The following is a 19,420-nucleotide window of genomic DNA, read 5'->3' on the forward strand; positions in this document are numbered from 1 at the left end:
TACACTTGCATGTTCAGAACCTTTGCCGAGTACCAACTACACCCCCTGTACTGTGAAGCAGATGTGCTGAGACCATTTCAACATGTCCCTGCTCCATACTTGGAGCCTACTTCATAGGCTTGAATGCAGAGATGGGACATCTCTATCCATCAGGAAAGAAAGGAGCTGGCTGTGTGAAACCACAGGGGGTTGGAGGGGGATCTGGGTATGAGATTTATAGGGAAGCAGGTCTAATATTCACAACAAGAAAAATATTTTTAGTGTTTATTTATTTATTTTGAGAGAGAGAGAGAGAGAGAGAGCAGGGGAGGGAAGCAGAATGGGGTGGGGAGAGAGAGAGATAGAGGGAGAGAATCCCAAGCAGGCTCTGCCTGTCAGCACAGAGCACACTGGGGGACTTTGATCCCACCAATCATGAGATCATGACTTGAGTGTAAATTAAAAGTCAGATGCTTAACTGACTGAGCCACCCAGGCACCCCAAGAAGAATATTTTTGTTGTTAGTATCTCTAAAAATTGAGTGAAAATTAGGACTTGAATTTGGATGATGAGCTTGAAGAATATATAGACATTTCCTGAATTTGTTGAGAGGTTCAATTACATAACTCTGAGGGTTTCTTTTGTTCACGAAGATTTAAAGATTCGCTGTTAGGTTATCTTTCATTAGCTAGTTAATAACCTCTACTCCAATACTATGAGATGAATGGTGGTAAAAGACTTCCCAAGAAGATGAAAAAATAAAGTGTCAGAAAGACCTCATCATCCCATTAAAGACACTTGAGTCCTCTAATTTTTTTTAGTTATTATAAGCCATATTGTCATGACAATAGGAAAGATCATACCCATGTTTTTTGTTCATGCACTGACTTTCTTATTTTAGCTGTTTTTATTTTCATTGTGTTTTCTAATAAATGTTTATTTATTTACTTTGAGAGAGTGTGAGAGAAAGGGAGAGAGAGTGTGTGCCTGTGTGCATGTGCAGGGGAGGGGCAGAGACAGAGAGAATCCCAAGTAGGCTCTGTGCAGTCAGCACAGAGCCTGATGAGGGGCTCAGTCCCACAAACCATGAGATCATGATCTGAGCCAAAATCAAGAGTTGGAGGCTTAACCAACTGAGCCACCCGGGCGTCCCTAGTTTCATTTTGTATTTCTCTGTATGCCCTAAACTTAAAAACAAACAAACAAACAAACAAACAAACAAACAAACAGAAACTCAAACTCAGGCTGGATCATGGATTTTTCTTAGCAAAAATTTAGAAAAAAACCCAGGTTAACAGCTGACAGGGAAGTTTCCAAGGGCCAGAGTTGCTCCTGGATCAATTTACTCTTGTGTTCCAGGGTGCCCCTTAGTCCCACTGTGAGGTTGGGCAGACCATCTCTTTTAGATGAATCAAATTCAGGTTTTGATGGTCTGGTCTCAGAAGGACCTTATCAGGTTCTGATCATAACCTATCATTCTAGATATATTACTCATGTAATGCAAACAAAATAGTGTCTTTGCCTTAATCATTTAGATTTGAGTTATGGAGTCAGACTGATTTCTCTTTGAATCTCATCTCATGTACCTAGCTAAATTAAGAGCAGTGATTTTACCTCTGATCCCCGTTGCTTTCAAAAGGGTGATTAAGAGAATTAAATCAGATAGCATTGGAAAATAGTAGGCGTCCCATAAATGCCAGCAGTTTTCACCTGAAGCTTATCACTTGGACAGACTAGGAGCTTTGCCTCGGCTGATTCGAAGCAGCCACTGTGACGTTGAGAGAGGCAGATGTTTTGATTTTAAGAGATCAAAGTGTGAAATATTGATTCACCTTTATTAAACTATGTATACACAAAAGAATGTCCTGGCCCCATCTCTCTGTTGTTGACCCTCATTGCCCCCCCCATGCCAGCCCCACATATCTTCCTTGACCTCCCCTGCCTAGGTGCCCTGCAGAGATTGGGCTCATCAGAGAGGTGAGGCCCGGGGATGGAATGCAGATGTCTGAGAGCCAAAAGGTTCCATATTGCTGGTCAGAAAACCATGTCAGAAGCAGGTCGAGGCTGGTGAAGATTGCCCGGACTACCTCCAAAATTGCAACAGTAGTCTGCCTTCCTCATTACAAAACTGCAATTGGCTGGGGTTTTCTCAAGGCTGAGAACAAGAACTATGTTCGTTGGAGTGGAGCCATTTGAGATGCTATGCTGAGCTTAGCTATTAACCCAGTATCACATTTGCATCAGTTTCCCTCCTCTCCAACACGGAGCTAGAAACCATGGTCTCCACACAGTATGCGCTCCCTATGTGCCAGATGGCATATCAAATGAGATTCAGTGATATCTGACAGACACACATTATTAAAGGCTTCTGAAAAGGAGGCAGAGAGAAGCTAAGTAAATTGGGAGGGTCACACTTCTGCTAAGCAGCCAGTTTGGGCTCTACCTTCAGGATTATGGGCTTTCAGAACCTCCGGGGATATCGTCCCCAGCTCCCTCGGAATGCTCAGAATTATGTCAAGCCTCAGAAAAACAAATCAAAGAAGGAGCAGAGGAAAAGGCTTTTAAAAGAAAAGCTTAAGGAGTTTCATCAATAAGATATATTTATGTTTAAACCCATGGCCCTGCATCTCTGCAGGCTTAGAATTTCCAGGTAGACAAACCGCATTATCTCAGCCTCTGTTCCTTCCACCAGTGACACGGAAAGCCGAAGGCATGGAATGTAACAGATGTTATTTACTCCATAGCAACGGTCCAGATTGCAAATCGTAAGACAACAATGAGTAGTAGAAAAACAGTAAAAGTTAGAAAACCCAGGCCTTTTATACCTCATCAGACTTCACTGTTTGAGAAGCTTATTCTTTATCAGAGTTAACTTGTTTGCAGCTTTTTTTTTTTTTTCTAATGAGTCTTTCCAGCATTTCCATCTATATATTTTTAGGTGTAAGGACACAATGAATTACAAATCAAAGACAGCGTATTTTAACACACAGTTTCAAATTCTCCAGGCCACTTCGTTGTCACTTTGGAACAGCGGTAGAGTGACAAAGACATACAGAAGAGATGGTTTTATGAATGACTGTTTCCACAGGAAATTAAAGACTCATCGTTTTCCACTTTGTCCCACATCAATAAGTAATGTTCAGCTGGCTAAGTCATCACGCTTTTAGTCTCTCTCTCTCTGAATGTTACTTCCCTTAACTGATCTATAAATGGCCCTCACATTCTTAATCTGTTTGGTGCAGCACTCCCCAGAGATTATACGGGAGAAAAAAGAAAAGAAAAAAGACGATTCCCAGTCATGGAACATACAGCAAAAAAAGAGTGAAAAGAAACCTCCTAAAGGCACCTATTAGCAGACACACACGCAAAAAAGAAGCAACTCAAGATCAGGCAAGCAGTCAGTTGAGGCTTAGGTCAGTCTGCCACCCACACGATGGTCTTACCTCAGTTACAGATAATGAAGGTCAGACCCAAACCTGGTGTCCTTTTCATCTCCTGAGAACAGTGCAGCTACCCATCTCAGGCTCGCTTCTCTTTGCTCTTTCCTGCTCTCTCTGGAGCCGTCAGCACCTACCGCCATGGAGATGAGAAACCCCACAGGAGAATCTCGCTCTTTTTTGCCTTTCCGGACACATTCACCACACACAAAGGCCAGCGAGTTCTCAGCTCACTCTAGTGAATCGACACTTTCTTTAACCGGTTCCCATGCCTACACGTAGTAGACAGTCTTGCCAATGGTGGCTTACAGAAAACAAGGATCAAGAAGAAATACCCTTCCTCTGCTGCCCATCTACATCTTTGTCTTTTGATCAGACCTTTGTGAGCTGGTTCAACAGCAAGGATCTCCCCCAAATCGCAAAATGGCCCGAGATTGCCCCTAAACCGAAGGCTGGATTTTCTCTATCACCTCCAGGACTCTTACAGCTTCTTCCAAGGGTGTTCTTTGTGGGTGTAGGTGTTCTCTCGTCGCGGTAAAGATTTTTCTGTGCAAACACACGCCCTGTCTATGTAATCCTACACCTAAAGCAAACAGCCTCTTGCCCAACATCATTTCATTTGGGTTCCAAGGAAGTGTGTGCCCCTAGAAGACCACTGACATCCTCAGTAGTGGTTCCAAGGACAAAGTGTAAATCCTTTTCTGAGCAACCTGTTTTGTTTTCTGGCGTGTTGGTTTGCTTCTTGTACGTCTAGGATAAGGGAGGGAATACGCTTCTTACTCAATGTCCACTTTTGCCTATAGAGAAGACTTATAATGGGAACGAGCTAGTCATGAAAATGCGGACATTTACAAGAAATCGAGTGAATACTGGTGCTGTTTCCAGAGACGATGGAACTGAGAGAGAAGGAATTTTGAAGTTGAGGTTTTCTTGTGGTAATTGGAGATGCTCTCTGGCAACCAAATGAAAATGGCGGGTAGACAATACATGACTCTGGAGTTGAGGGGAGACATCCAGAATGGAGATCTAAGATTGGAAGTTATCAGTATGTATATAGCCGTGAACATGGGTGAGACCAGACAAGAGGCGAGAATAGTTAGAAAAGAAAGGGGTTCCAGTGATTAAGCTCTGGGGCAGCCTCTCTGAATTGAAGTTGGGAAGATTAAGAAGATCATACAAAGGAGACTGAGAAGGTGAACTGTTTGAAGTAAAAGGAAACCTTGAGATGTGGTCTGAGGTGAAGACAATGTAATAAGAACAAGGGAATCAATTATCTGGGTCAGAGATTAATGATGGTGAGAATGAGAACTAAGAGGTGACCCTTAGTGGGCTGCCTGAGTGGCTTAGCCAATTGAGCGTCTGACTCTTGATTTCAGCTCAGGTCATGATCCCAGGGTTGTGTGATAGAGCCCTACATTGGGCTCTGTGCTGAGCATATATCCTGCTTAAGATTTTTCCTCTCTCTACCTCTTTCCTTCTCCCCTACTCACTCTTTCTCAAAAAAAAAAAAAAAAAAGAGTTGACCATTGGATGTAGCAATGTGATGTCACTGGTGACTCTGATGAAAGACATCTCACTAGCATTCTGGAGCCAAATGCTTGATTAGACGAGGAACAAGTGGAAACAGGATGGGAGGCAGTGGAGACTTGTATGTATCCCATCTGGAGCAGAAAAATGCTGTGATGGATAGGAAGGAGGGTAGGGGGGATTTATTTTTCAGGAGGAGTTTCTATTTTCTCTTGGAATATGGGAGATGTTAGTTATAATAAGATGTTGCCAACTTATTGGCTTTTTAATAAAGTAAATGTCCTACCATTAGTCCTGTGTGTCATTTCCATTATAAGTTAAGTATTTTGAGGAGACTTGAAGAAGGTGTCCAACCTGTTTGATCTCAGAGTTTCATTACAAAACCATAGGGAGAGAAGAGAATACTATTATTAGATCAGTAACTGGGTCTGCTTTGTGCATGATATAATACTAACCACCAATTCCACCTAACTGGATGAAAAGCAAATAATTTAATCAGGTGTTTTCTTTCAATATTTTCTTTCTTATTTTTTCCTACATTCTGTAAAATACTTTGCTTAATTTCATCTTAAATAAAAACTGTTTTTATAATGGTGTAAAATGATATAAATAAGCCGCAGGAAATATAAGCCCCACATTAATAACTATTCAGTAAACATTGACCAAAATAATCCTAACATTGATCTACAGCTTATCGTAGTTTAATCCTACTTGTTCGCCTAGAACATCGCTTGGTATACAGTTTATGCTTCATACTTTATTCTTTAAAAAATGCATTCTTCTAAGATGATGTGGTACACAATGGAATATTACTCAGCCATAAAAAAGGATGAAATCTTGCCATGTGCAATGACATGGACAGAGCTAGAGAGTAGAATGCTAAGCTAAATAAACCAGTCAGAGAAAGAGAAATACCATATGATTTCAGTCATATGTGGAATTTAAGGAACAATGAGGATAGGGTGAAAAAAGAGAGAGAAGGGCCAACCAAGAAACAGACTAGAACAAACTAATGGTTACCCGAGGGGAGGTGGGTGGGGAGTGGGTTAAATAAGTGATGGGGATGAAGGGGGGGCTCTTGTCCTGATGAGTACAGGGTGATGTATGGAAGCGCTGAATCACTATATTGTCCATCTGAAACTAATATTACACTGTATGTTAACTAACTGGAATTTAAATAAAAACTTTAAAAAAATTAATGGATGAGTAACAAGAAATCTGCTATTAGAACAATTTTCCGTAAGAGTCACATTTGTTTTAAGGCTACATTATGAAACTGTGTCCTTTATAAACTATTCAAACTTCTGAGAAGAGAAGAGAAAATATAAGACATATAAATTGAGTCTACTTAAACTGACAGACTAATAGGTTAATAATAGATTTAATTTTATATGCGTATAGTTTTTATATAGCTTTATATAATACTGTTGAAGAGGGTCATAGACTGTCCTCAACAGAATTATTTTAAATGTGTAGAATACCCTGGAACTGGGTTTCTCAGCCTTGACATTTGAGCCAGGTAATTCTTTGTTGTGGGAGGATGTTCCGCGCTTACAGTGTGTTTAGCAACATTCCTAAACTGTGTCCACTAGATGCCAATATGGCTCCAACGCCCAGTGTGACAGTTAATAACGTGTCTAGACATCGTCAGATGTCCCCCGGGGGGGCGGGGGGCGGGGAACCAACTCTGGGTTGAGTGAGAATCACTGTCTTAGACTCAAAGAACCGGGTAGATGAATTTTACTCTTAGTTAATGGAATCTCTAAGAGAATATGCACTCAAAAAAACATGTGATTGTCATTTCTTTCACAAAATGTAACACATGTGAATGCTTTAAGGAGAAGGTCCATATATAAAATGTGTATGAAAGGATGCAGTGTCTTTTAACATCGACTTTAATAAGGGTCTGACGTAACACTTGTGAAAATACATGTTCACAAGAAAAAAGGCGGACTTCAGGAAAATGGGTAGGAATAAAACACATTTTCACAGAAGAATGAGTGCTAACATTGGCGTACAGAAAATCGTACTAAGATTGGTTCAATTTGTTATCTTTAAAGTAAGAGGCAACATACTGATTAGAGCTGAGATTTGGAACACTCTGTTGATTAGAAACTGTCTCTAGCTACTTTGTTAGGCACTCTGTGCCTGAGTACCCTCATCTGTAAATGAAACATAACAAACATATCTATTTCGTGTAGCTCTCAGGAGATGTAAATAAGTTAATATTTGTAAAGCACTTTCAAAGTATCAGACAATAATATCTGTCATCGCTATGTTGTTACCTAACAGCCCGATTGGGGTCGTATGAAGAGAGAGGCATGTGGGTTGGTGGATGAGTGCAGGTTTCCGGCTGATGACAACTCAAGTAAAATATGGAAAGCTTAGAAGGAAGCTGCATGGCTGAAGGAATGGGCAGAGAAGTTATAGGGAAGCTTAAAGACGTGCAAATGAGAGGCTTTGGTCTTGGAGGAAACCATGCTGGAGCAGCAAACTAATGATAATCGTGATAATCCATATGATGATCTGACTAATTCAGTAAGGACATCTGAAACAGGGAAGAAAAAGTCTGACTTTTATGTGATCCGTTATAGACCGTAGGTAAAGGACACAATGGTTTGTTTTAAATGGGCTTTCCATACTCAGTGGGCAACTGTAGGCTGTTTCCTACAGCCTCAGCCCCTGCTGCAACCATGCCTTCAGATAGACCCAAACACTTTTCACAGGTGCCATTTTTGCTCGCCTGAGGGCTTCCTGTTATTCTAACTCTCGCTACCGTAGGATACAAAGTGCTTGAAGTCCTTGATGCTAAATAGTGTGTTCCTCTCCCACTACTTATGATCCTAAAATTACATGAAACCCATTGACTTACTTTCTTCTCTTTGGCCAAACTGTGCTAAAGTAAAGCATCCCAACAGTCTTGGAATCAGAAATAAATCGGTGTAAGCTGGTTAGCATGTACTTCCTCGCAAATTAGCGATAATAATTTATTTTTTTAAAAAACCGAACATGAGGTTTAATAAGGTTTATGTTTGGGTCATTTTTTTTTCCTGAATTTGAAGGAATTATTTTTCCAGCTGGTTGTTGTATCAGCTACAAAACACACATGTTAGCCAGCAAAGACCCCCTGAGAATTGCCAAAATGCCTGCATCAAATACTGTCAGGAGGATTCAACTCAAAATATGAATCTTCGAGAAGGCATTGACGCAACAAGAAATCATTGCTTGAGTCCTTCCAAATCCCCTCAAGTTGGCCTTCAGTCTCAGGGCATTTTCATTGACAGGGACCTCACTGAGCCCACACATTTTCTGTTCCTGTTTTATGATGATTCATTGCTGCCAATGAGGAAGTCCTTCCTTAAGCTCAGATAAAAATGTGTCTCCCTGTAGCTTTCCCAAGACTTTCCGGTCCTCATGCTGTGCCTCAGAAAAACAAGTCTTGTACCACTTCCAAGGGCAAGTTCTTCAGACAATATAAGATACGAATCTTATAGTTGCTTCTTTCTAATTCAGTCTTCACCTCTTGGAGTGAAAAATCTCCAAAGCCTCCAATTATTGCTGATCTGCATAGTGATGATTTAATTTGTCACCTTTGAAAGTGTAAAAGGTAGGGACAAATGCTAAAACGATGAGTCACTAGGCCTGTCAACCAGGACTGCTGAGACATTTAGTCAACTTACTTATGAGCGGTGATGTGCTGGTAAATTTTAATAGGCTCTCTGAGGGGGGGAAAAAAAAAAGTACAGACTGGTAGAGTTTGCCAATTTCTGTAGTATATATACTCCAACCATGTGATGTCGTAGAATGTGTAGTTGGTAAGAGGTGGGCACCATTGGCTCTCCTGAGTCGGTATGAGCTGCTCCCACAGAGCACTGTGTGATGACCCAGGTTTTAGTACCTGCTCTGCATCCTGGTTCCTCTCCTCTGAAGGTCTCTTTTACTATGTGGCATATTTTAATTCATAATTACTGAAGTGTGTTGTTCTGACCAGCCCAGAATCAGTCCAGATTCGGCCCAGGATCACTCCAGACTCCACCCGAAATTCTACTTCAAAGCTCTGATTCCATCAGAATGCAACATCAAAGTGTCTATGAATGGGGGGAATATACCATGTCACAGAGCAACCCTCTGGCTTCTAATATTTGGGTCAGAACAGACAAATTGGCGTTTGCCCTGGAAATGAAGCAAAGTACTGGAAATGAAGCTGAAAATAAAATCAACTGCAAAGTTGATATATTAGGGCACATTCTCATTCAATTATATATACACCATTAAGCAATTATTATATACCACTAAGCCTAATTATATACACCACTAAATTGTTTTGTTAATGCAATGGAAAAAAAAAACTGGATTAAAAACTGCCGGCTTGTTAAGAGGGATACTGCAAAACATGATTTAAAGTTTTAAATGTTTCCCTATAATTCAGCAAGCATGTATTAAGTCCTTAGCATGCATTAAGGAAACTCTATAAATATTCAACTTAAAACTCTACAGTGAATAAACTTGTTTTCATGTTTAGCCTTTTTTTCACTCTTGGATAGGCTCCTACTTTCTTAAAAGCCATGGGTATGTTTGTTTTTGTTCTTCAGTGAATCCACTCTGCAGTAGTTACTTGTGAGTCACATTTCCCCAAGGGTGTAATTTACACCCTTACTCTATTCATCCTGCATGCAACTGGTTGGGACAAATGGTGTTAGCACTGAATAAGCATTAGCAGGAAAAATAAAACTGCTTATTTGGCTCCATCATGGGATCTGCAAGAGTCAGAAATCCATCGGGAAGGAGGGGAAGGGAAAGGAACAGTTTTGTACTGGAGGGATGGGAAGCAGTCCAGGATGATTCCAAGGAAAGAATGAAGCTGCGATTGAGCCTATAGGTGGGTCACAAGAAGCTTGGGACTGGGTTCGCTGGTTGAGCGAAGGGTAGTGGGGAGAGGAGATGGAATTAGAGATTTAAAGAGAATGGAAAAACATTTGAAATAGGTACAGTAGGGAAGTTGAAACATAAGTTATGTGGGGTTGTATTGAGGGTCCCCGTTCTCGTTGACATTTGTCAAGAATGTAATATCAGGGGTGCCTGGGTGGCTGGGTCAGTGAAGCATCCAACTCTTGATTTCGACTCAGGTCATGACCTCGCAGTTTGTGAGTTTGAGCCCCGCATCGGGCTCTGCCCTGACTGTGTATTCTCATTTTCCCTCTCTCTCTCTCTCTCTCTCTCTCTCTCTCTCTCTCTCTCTCTCTCTCTCCCTCCCTCCCTCCCTCAAAAATATATAAATGAACTTTAAAAAAAAGAATCTAATATCAAATGTGTATTCACAATACACAAAAGGTGTTTTGGATCCTCCCAATAGATTATCCTACTTCCCTGTAATGACCTGCTTCTCTAATTTCTAATGAAACCCACCAAACACAACAAACGCTTTTTGACTGAAGAATTTTAACAAGGTTAACTCATTCCCTTCTTTGTTTCCCGATTGGCCACTGAATGGCGTTTGTGACAAAAACAGTGAAATTTCCACAGATATTTGCCCTGAAAACAATGGTGGGAGACGCCACCTCTGCCTCAAATAAATCCTAGATGTCAGTGAGGGGACAGGAGCGCAGAGGCAATGCGATCCACACTGTCCTTGTGAGGAATTCCAAAAGTTAGTCAAGGAACCAACCCCACTGAGGTCATGTCTCATTTGGGATTAAGTGGCTAACCCTGATTCTGTGATCATATTAAGAAAAATGCACAGCGGCGCCTGGGTGGCTCAGTGGGTAGAGCGTCCAACTGCGGCTCAGGTCATGATCTCACAGTTTGTGAGTTCAAGCCCCATGTCGGGCTCTGTGCTGACAGCTCAGAGCCTGGAGCCTGCTTCCGATTCTGTGTCTTCCTCTCTCTCTGCTCCTCCCCCACTCATGCTATCTCTCTCTCTCTCTCAAAAATAAATAAACATTAAATTTTTTTTAATTAAAAAAAAGAAAAAAAAAGAAAAATGCACATAAAATGCCCGGGAATTATTCCTTTGTTTGATTCAGAAATGAAATGTGCACACATCATGTCTGCAAAATGAATATTTCACCGTGGCAGGTGCCTTCCTTTGATGGTGATGGGATGTAAGAGAGAACAGGCAATGTGCTACCTTCTTCGGCTGGCTGTGCCGTGGGCCTTCCTGTACCTCTGGGGTTACGTATATACATATAGTTTTGTCTACAGTCTAAAAAGCAACATTTATATCCAAAAATCTTAACCGAGTTACTAGCTATAACCTGCCCAACCAGTGGAGGCCGTTGAGAATGCAAAGGTCAAAACCATCCCTGATTGTCTCATGCCAAGTCATCTCAGCTCTGAGGGACTTGGGTTTTAATACAGCAGAAGGTGTACATCACTTGAGTTATGAAAACAACTGCCTTCATTCCCCACATGACGTAACGCACCTACTGTCTTGTAACCGGGCTGATCTGCTATCTAGTACCATCTGAAGACTTAACAACTTGCCAGCAATTTCCAAGTATTTGCTTGAAATGTTCCGTGTCCTCACGTAAGGTATAAAAAAGACTGTTCACTGGAAATACGAACATCTATTTTGATATAATAATATCAAATACATTAATATGTATTTATTTTATTGTTACAAGATATAATAATAGGGTAACCATTTTACAGGAACGATGTTTTAATTCTGAAGCAGCCCATATAGTGGGTGCTAATGTTGCTAGCAATTTTTAAATAAGCAAACTTAAACTTAAGTATGTTAAAAGACTCTCCTCAGAGTCCCATGAGGAGTAAAACTTATTGGCAGGATTAGAATCGAAATCTTGTAATATCAAAGACTACACACTTTGCAGTTAATAAAGGCAAAATTGACCTTCTCCAGGATAGAGAGCCAGTTTGAACCAACCACAGGAAATGTCCATTACACGTGAGTAGTTCCCCAGAGAAAACGACCACCCAAACCAGACTGTATGCAAGAGACTCCCAAGCAGTAGGACATTTGCTGTAATGACTTAGAAGTAAGATTGAGTAATACAAATGCCAAATCATCACAGATCTGAGCTAGGTCAAAGGGATCTTGACCCGTGCTTGAACCAACTGTAACAATTTTTCTGGCTTTCAGAATTATTGCCACTACACTTAGTACCCAGTGGCCCTAAATGATTTTCTAAATGTGGGCAAAGCTCATCTTGCCATTTAAAGGTTTCTGTATAGAAATTATAATAGAGATTGTGGAAATAAACAAAGACTACCCAAAAGGGAACAAGCAAGGGAGTCAGCCATCATCACTTGGGTTTGGCAGAGACCCAAAGAGAAGCAAGAAAGCAGGGATGCTTTATAGTGAAAAAAGGGAAAGCTTCAGGTATGATCAGAAGCTATTGACCTGGGAGGGGCGCCTGGGTGGCGCAGTCGGTTAAGCGTCCGACTTCAGCCAGGTCACGATCTCACGGTCTGTGAGTTCGAGCCCAGCGTCAGGCTCTGGGCTGATGGCTCAGAGCCTGGAGCCTGTTTCCGATTCTGTGTCTCCCTCTCTCTCTGTCCCTCCCCCGTTCATGCTCTGTCTCTCTCTGTCCCAAAAAATAAAATAAACGTTGAAAAAAATTTTTTTTTTAAAAAAGAAGCTATTGACCTGGGAAGCTGGAATAAAGTTAACTAGAAATGGGAATTCTCTGTGATTGTTTGGGTTCTCACTTAGAAGCAGGGAGAAGAATTGGGGATTTGGAAGTCAATGACCAAGTCTTGACCATTTGGGGCTCACTGTTCCAGACTGGGGTTTGTCACCTATTTGCTATAAAAGTATGGGTCAGAGTTGTATTGTCCTAATGGTCTTGGCCACTGTCCATTTGTATATCCAGCCTCCCAAAACAAACACCACAATATGGTGGTAAATAAAATGTGGGACACTACTTGAATAAATATGCTTCTTGAGACTATTGCCTCCTCACCAGTACTTATAAATTGGATCATCTATGAATTAAACTCCCCAAATAAAGTATTCAGACTCCTCCATTAGAGGACTCAAAAGAGAAACATGCATTTAATCACTCATTTTTTTTAGGGTAGCTTGGCTTTCTTAGAAATCTAATTATCTATTAGCTAATATATTAAAACCGGATTGATTTAATTATAACTGAATCACTCTGATCTTAATGAAAGCTATTTTAACAAATACTCAATGATAATGATTTTTTCTGTGGAGAAATTACATGACCTTGCAGTATAGGATCTTGAGATCCAACACCTCCTCCCACCTCTCAGGACTGGTAACTCTAGCCTGATGGATGCATCATGTTCTTGGACACATGACAGTTTACCCACTTTTTTTTGTTTTTAGCTTTTATTTATTTTTGAGAGAGAGACAGAGACAAAGACAAGAGAGGGAGATACAGAATCTGAAGCAGGCCCCAGGCTCTGAGCTGTCAGCACAGAGTCGGGTGCGGGGCTTGAACTCACAAACTGCAAGATCATGACCTGAGCCGAAGGGGGGACATTTAACCAACTGAGCCACCCAGGCGTTCCTACATTTTACCCACTTTGTATTTACTTTCAAGTGTGACTCTATTTTAATAGTCCAAATTTATTTTAAACCTTGGGGGTGGGGGGCACAGTGTATAATATATTTCAGCCTTGTTATATCGACTAAGTCAAATTTGTTTTAGCCACAAAAAGTAAGGTAGATGTATTTTACCATTTTCCCCACCTTTTCTGTTGGCTCTATTTCTCTGGTCTTACATCAGTGGCTAAGAAAGGGCCATGGATGGGTGTGGTAATTTGAATATTTTGCCAGCCCATTCTTTCGGTCTAGATGGCGTCTGTGTATACAATGCACACTTTTGCTAAATGTGAACAATGCAAGTTCTTTTGATTTCTGCCACGTTTTCAAAATCACAAATGCCAACACTCACTAATCAATTGTCTTTTCAGCTTGTGGATGTCTCCTTTCACAGAAAGATTCATTTGACAGTCTCACCATTCCGCCCTTCCCTGTTTGAAAATATTGCAATCGCTGCCCTGAAAATAAGGACCAAAAAAAGACAAGCCTGGCCAAAATAGCTGAGTCAGTTATTCCATGCAGATGCTCCTTGAAGGTTACTTTTATTTTCACTTTGATTTTTTCCAAAGCCTTAAGTAAATGCAAATGTTACTATTGTTCTTTCTCTTTAGGCTAGGAAATCTGGAAAATATAGAGGAAGCTTCAGAACACACGGCTGTCTGGGGCGCAAGAGAAATTATGGAAGAAAATCTGAGTCATGAGGCTGTGGCGTCAATACCCAAGTACCCAAACTTTCTCCATGTTTGTAGGATAGCTATTTCTCAGAATACTTCATGTCTTTCACCTTTCTTCAACCCACAGCTACTTGTTCCTTTCATTTTGCCCTTTTTCTTTGTCCTTTCCTTTCCTCTTGGTGAAATATGGTCTTCCACTTTGTTTATTTATTTTTTTTTTAATTTTTTTTCAACGTTTTTTATTTATTTTTGGGACAGAGAGAGACAGAGCATGAACGGGGGAGGGGCAGAGAGAGAGGGAGACACAGAATCGGAAACAGGCTCCAGGCTCCGAGCCATCAGCCCAGAGCCTGACGCGGGGCTCGAACTCACGGACCGCGAGATCGTGACCTGGCTGAAGTCGGACACTTAACCGACTGCGCCACCCAGGTGCCCCATTCCACTTTGTTTATTATCAGCAGTAAGGTTGCCTGCTTACTGACAAATCATCAAATTCCGATAGTTGCAACAAATTACAAAAGAAAGGTGGGGCTGTGCCTCTTCGAAGGGGTGAAAGATTCAAGGCAAGAAGTAGAAAAAAGAAGTGCTTCCTTCTAGTATTATCTAACCATTTTATAATGGCCAACATAAACTAAAAGCACAGTAATAGAAAGAATTATCATACATTTTTTTTTTTTTTAATATAAAAGGAGACTCCTGGTTGACTCAGTCGATTAAGTGTCAAACTTCAGCTCAGGTCATTCATGATCTCGCAGTTCGTAGATTCAAGCCCCGTGTCGGGCTCTGTGCTGACAGCTCAGAGCCTGGAGCCTGCTTTGGATTCCGTGTCTCCCTCTCTCTCTCTGCCCCTCTCCCACTTACGCTCTCTCTCTCTCTCTCTCTCTCAAAAATAAATAAACAGTAAAAAAAAATGGTAAGTAAAAGAATTGTAAGAAAAAGAAAGGAAGGTCATCCTTCATTTCATCGTATTTCTCTCCTCTTTTCTGAGGCAAGTGTGGAGTGTCTCATTTTTCTGCCATCATTGTCTGTTATGGGTTGAATTGTCTCCTCCCAAAAAGGTATTTTGAAGTCCTAACCTCTGGCACCTGTGATTGTGATCTTACTTGAAATAGGGACTTTGCAGATGTGGTCAAGTTAAAATGAGGTCATTAGCGTGGGCCCTAGTCCAATATAACTGGTGTCCTTCTGAGAAGAAGGACCATACAAACAGAGAGAAGAGTGCCATGTGAAGACAGAGGTAGACGTTGGGGTAGCATTGCCATAAGAAAGGAGCCTCGGGCTACCACAAGATGAGGAAGCAAAGAAGGTTCCTCCCCTAGAGGCTGTGGCAGGAGGGTAACCTTGATTTTAAGACGTCCAGCTTCCCAAACTGTGAGAGAATAAATTTTTGTTCTATTTTTTTTATGTTTATTTATTTTTGAGACAGAGAGAGACAGAGCGTGAGCATGGGAGGGGCAGAAAGAGGGGGAGACACAGAATCCAAAGTAGGCTCCAGGCTCTGAACTGTCAGCACAGAGCCCAATGCGGGGCTCGAACCCATGGATGCCAGATTATGACCCGAACCAAAGTTGGACGCTTAACCAACTGAGCCACCCAGGTGCCCCATATGTTTTTGTTTTAAACCACCCTGTTACAGCAGCCTGAAAAAACTCATGCAATTTCCATACTTGCATTTGAAAGGTTATTTTACACCTTTTAGGATTTTCCTCCATCTGTTCCTTTGTCTCTGAGCGACCTTCTACCACCTTCCAACCTTTGCATTGATGGACTAGTAAGTCACTCAATTCTTTCTGACCATAAAACCAGCCGCCCGACATAACTCAGGTTCTGAGTTTGTTTTCCAGCAATGTCATTGTCGATATGAAGCTTACTCTCTGGTTGAGAGGTGATGGAAGTCTTAAAAAGTTGCTCTTCAACTTGACGTGACACCTACAGATCACTAGCCATCTATTTCCTGGGGGGGATGAGTCTGCTTATGCAGTTTCTTCCATCATGGTGAATACACAGGCTAAAGGGAACAAGTGCATTTTTGAAAGATATCGTTTAAGTCATTTTGATTCTATATGAAAACTGAGACTTATAAAACAATCAAAACGAAGTCCCAAACATTAGCAACCTGCTATGCTTCACTTAAATGTGTTTTTAGAAAGACATTTTAGGATTCTTTTATTTATGGCATAGACCAAATTTTAGACTTTTTGGTATTGTAGAAAACCTGTTTTCCTGGCCCTAGGAATGAGGCTTTGCTTAAACAGTACAAGTGGCCAGCCCTCCTACCTGCCTCAAATTACCCTCTCACCCTGGCCATTGTAGTACTTGACATATTAATGTTATTCACTCTGCAAGCCTAGCACCCAAAAGTCTCAAATTAAACGTAAATATTACATGAGAGGGTAAAATAAGGGAGAAGTCTCTCTTCACCGAGTATGATTTAAGAGTATAGGCTAAAATCAAGCAAAGAGGGGCACTTGGGTGGCTCGGTTGGTTAAGGATCTGACTTCGGTTCAGGTCATGATCTCATGGTCTGTGAGTTCGAGCCCCACGTCAGGCTCTGTGCTGACAGCTCAGAGGCCTGGAGCCTGCTTCGGATACTGTGTCTCCTTCTCTCTCTGCCCCTCCCCCTGCCCCATGCTCTGTCTCTCTCTCTGTCTCTGTCTCTGTCTCTCTCTCCCTCCCTCAAAAAAATAAATAAACATTTAAAAAAAATTTTTAAAAGAAATAAAATCAAGCAAAGAAGTCCCTATGTGTCTCATAAAGCCCTACATAGGTAATAACAGAAAACTAAAAACCTACCAGGAATAATAACAAAGAACTAGGCCAGTAACCAATAGCACAGATAAAATTAAAGCATCAGAAGGAGGAAGTATGTGTGCACGCACATGCACGTGTGTGTGTGTGTGTGTGTGCGCGCGTGCGTTGGGGGATAGGACAGGGTACTGCTGGGAAAGAGGGCTCCAAATAAAATAATGCATATTTATAATTTGTTTACAGTGTGTCCTATCAAGGAACGAATTCTATTCTGTATCATTTCTAAGCCTAATATTTTATTCTTTGCCTCAAAGAAATACATGCTCTTTGTTAGGCCTTCCTCTGCTTCCTATATTAAAGGCAGGTAACAGGTTGTTTGCAAATTTACGATTTCTAAGGCATGATGCCAATCCACAAGAAGTTAGTAAGGTATTTAGATGACAAGATAGAACAAACAGAAAATTACCGCTTAAAGTGTATTCGTATTCCAGTTTTACTTTGGTTAACAGTCAGATGAGTGGGAAAGGATCATGGATAAAGGTCAAGTAAGTAGATGAGGAAACAGGGACTCCTGGGTGGTTTAGTCAGTTAAGCGTCCAACTCTTGATTTTGGCTCAGGTCATGATCTCATGGTGTGTGGGTTCGAGCCCCATTGTCAGCTCAGAGCCTGCTTGGGATTCTCTCTCTCTCTCTCTCTCTCCCCCATCTCTCAGCCCCTCCCCCGCTCATGCTAGCTCTCTCTCTCTCTCAAAATAAATAAATCAGCTTAAAAAAAAAAGAAGAGAAAACAGAAACTACCAAGGTATAAAAGGGGGCAGGCTTCTTGTTGGTTTAATTCAAATTCATCTGGTAAGGTGCCATGCAAAAAGTAGATTTGGCTAGCGCTTTGAGAGAAATGCCTGGGTAAATGAGAGTCAAAGGGAAAAGATTTATGTTCTCCAGATGGAAGCAAAGAACCCAGCATTTTTGTAAAGCAAGAAAGCTGGATTCATAAAAGGGAAGTGGTGGCCGAGAACGCCAAAACATTATGTTGGGACCCAAATGGCAAAGCTTTTACCTGCCTAGCTAAGGACTCTGAATCCTGTCATTTGTTCATTTTCTTTTTTTAGTAGCCATATATCTCCTAAAGAATATTTCCAAACAAGGTTATGGTTACATTTCTGGCAATCGAGGCAAATAGCAATAGGTGACACTGCCATTTTTCAGGTGTTCTGCTTGAGAAATTTAGCAAAATTATGCAATACTTTGCACATTCCTGATCACCTAAGTGGATGAATCACAGTTTATTGAAGAGAGATTCTAGAATTTGACAATTCAAAATGACTGCCACAGACTCGTAGGTATCTTTAGCATATTAATATGCTAAAAGCTCCCAGTGAGTTCAGCTCAATCTGTAAGTAGGGTTATGTACCTAAATTAGGTCCATAATTCAGCTCAGAAAGAAAAAAGACCTAGGAAAATAACCTTCAAGTGTTTTCATTAACCTCAATTACCCATATAATGTGTGCATTTTTATCCAGCCAAAGTGTAACAAAGATGATCTGTTTTCTACCAGCCAAAAGTTGGGGAGAAGGCACACAGTGTTTTTAGGTAGACTTTCCCCCTTATCTTAGAGCTTTCAAGCCTAGAATTTTCTTTCAAGGGAAAAAAAAAAGAACAATTACCCCATTCAACTATAAAATCACTGTGATCAGCCTTTCCACCTTTCCACCGCTGACCCTTCTGACAGAAGCAGAAACAGCAGGTTCTGCCTGGCTTGAGTTGCCCTGTTTTACCAGCACAAATACTTTGGCAGGAAGATAAGTACGTGATTAAATGCAAGGTGGAGCCTAAAAATATAAATGCCGAGCAAATGATTGAACAGCTTTTTTTTTGCGGTGCAATGAGACAGCTGAGGCTGAACCGAAGCGGCCACCACCGGTTCCCCTCAAGATGTCCTGGCCATAAACATCAGTGCATCAGGGCTAGACCCAGCTATGGGAGCAGTTATTGCGAAGGTCATGATGTGTTAGCGTATCATCTTTCGCCTTTGTCTCAAGAGTGTTGTAACTAGAGATTCTGAACAGAGTTAGTCAGAGCCCTGTGTTCTCTGTAAATACTGGAGTAACTAGCTTTTAATCTTTTTATCGACATGCAGAGTTGGTAAACAGAGATATGGAAACCGTCCGAAATAATGTTACATGCACTTATAAGTCTAGTTTATAGCTAAATATTTCCCCTTCTTCCCGGCAAGTTAAGCTGATTTATTAGTGTGCCCTCTGGTTATAGACTACCCCAATTATGGAAACCCTGTGGTTTTTACACCTTAGTAACATAAGGGCTTTTTAAGTTTTTGGTTTTTGTTTTTCTCACTGTCTCCCTCAAGTTAGGAATCCCACCTTTGGGAACTAATGAGAAAATAAGCAAAAAAAAAAAAAATTTATATATATATATATATATATATATATATATATATATATATATGTATGGCTTTGAGTGATTGTTTCTCTTCAAATTTCAGGAACCTGGGGCACACAGAGAAT

At 41.0% G+C, this 19,420-nt stretch overlaps 1 protein-coding gene across 5 annotated transcripts in view; it reads right to left on the reverse strand.

Moving 5' to 3' along the window:
- Positions 1-19,420, reverse strand: part of KCNJ16 (potassium inwardly rectifying channel subfamily J member 16) — an 85,554-nt gene that overhangs the window by 20,943 nt on the left and 45,191 nt on the right. For 2 of the 5 annotated variants that reach the window (XM_058702734.1, XM_058702736.1), the window contains exon 1: positions 3,423-3,929. The exons of the other annotated variants lie outside the window; for them this stretch is intronic. The gene's annotated coding sequence lies outside the window, so the exon portion shown is untranslated. Of the gene's footprint in view, positions 1-3,422; positions 3,930-19,420 lie in introns of those variants that run through there. 5 annotated transcript variants of the gene reach the window in all.

This window comes from Neofelis nebulosa, chromosome 16 (genome assembly GCF_028018385.1).
Source record: "Neofelis nebulosa isolate mNeoNeb1 chromosome 16, mNeoNeb1.pri, whole genome shotgun sequence".
Classification (NCBI taxonomy): Eukaryota; Metazoa; Chordata; class Mammalia; order Carnivora; family Felidae; genus Neofelis; species Neofelis nebulosa.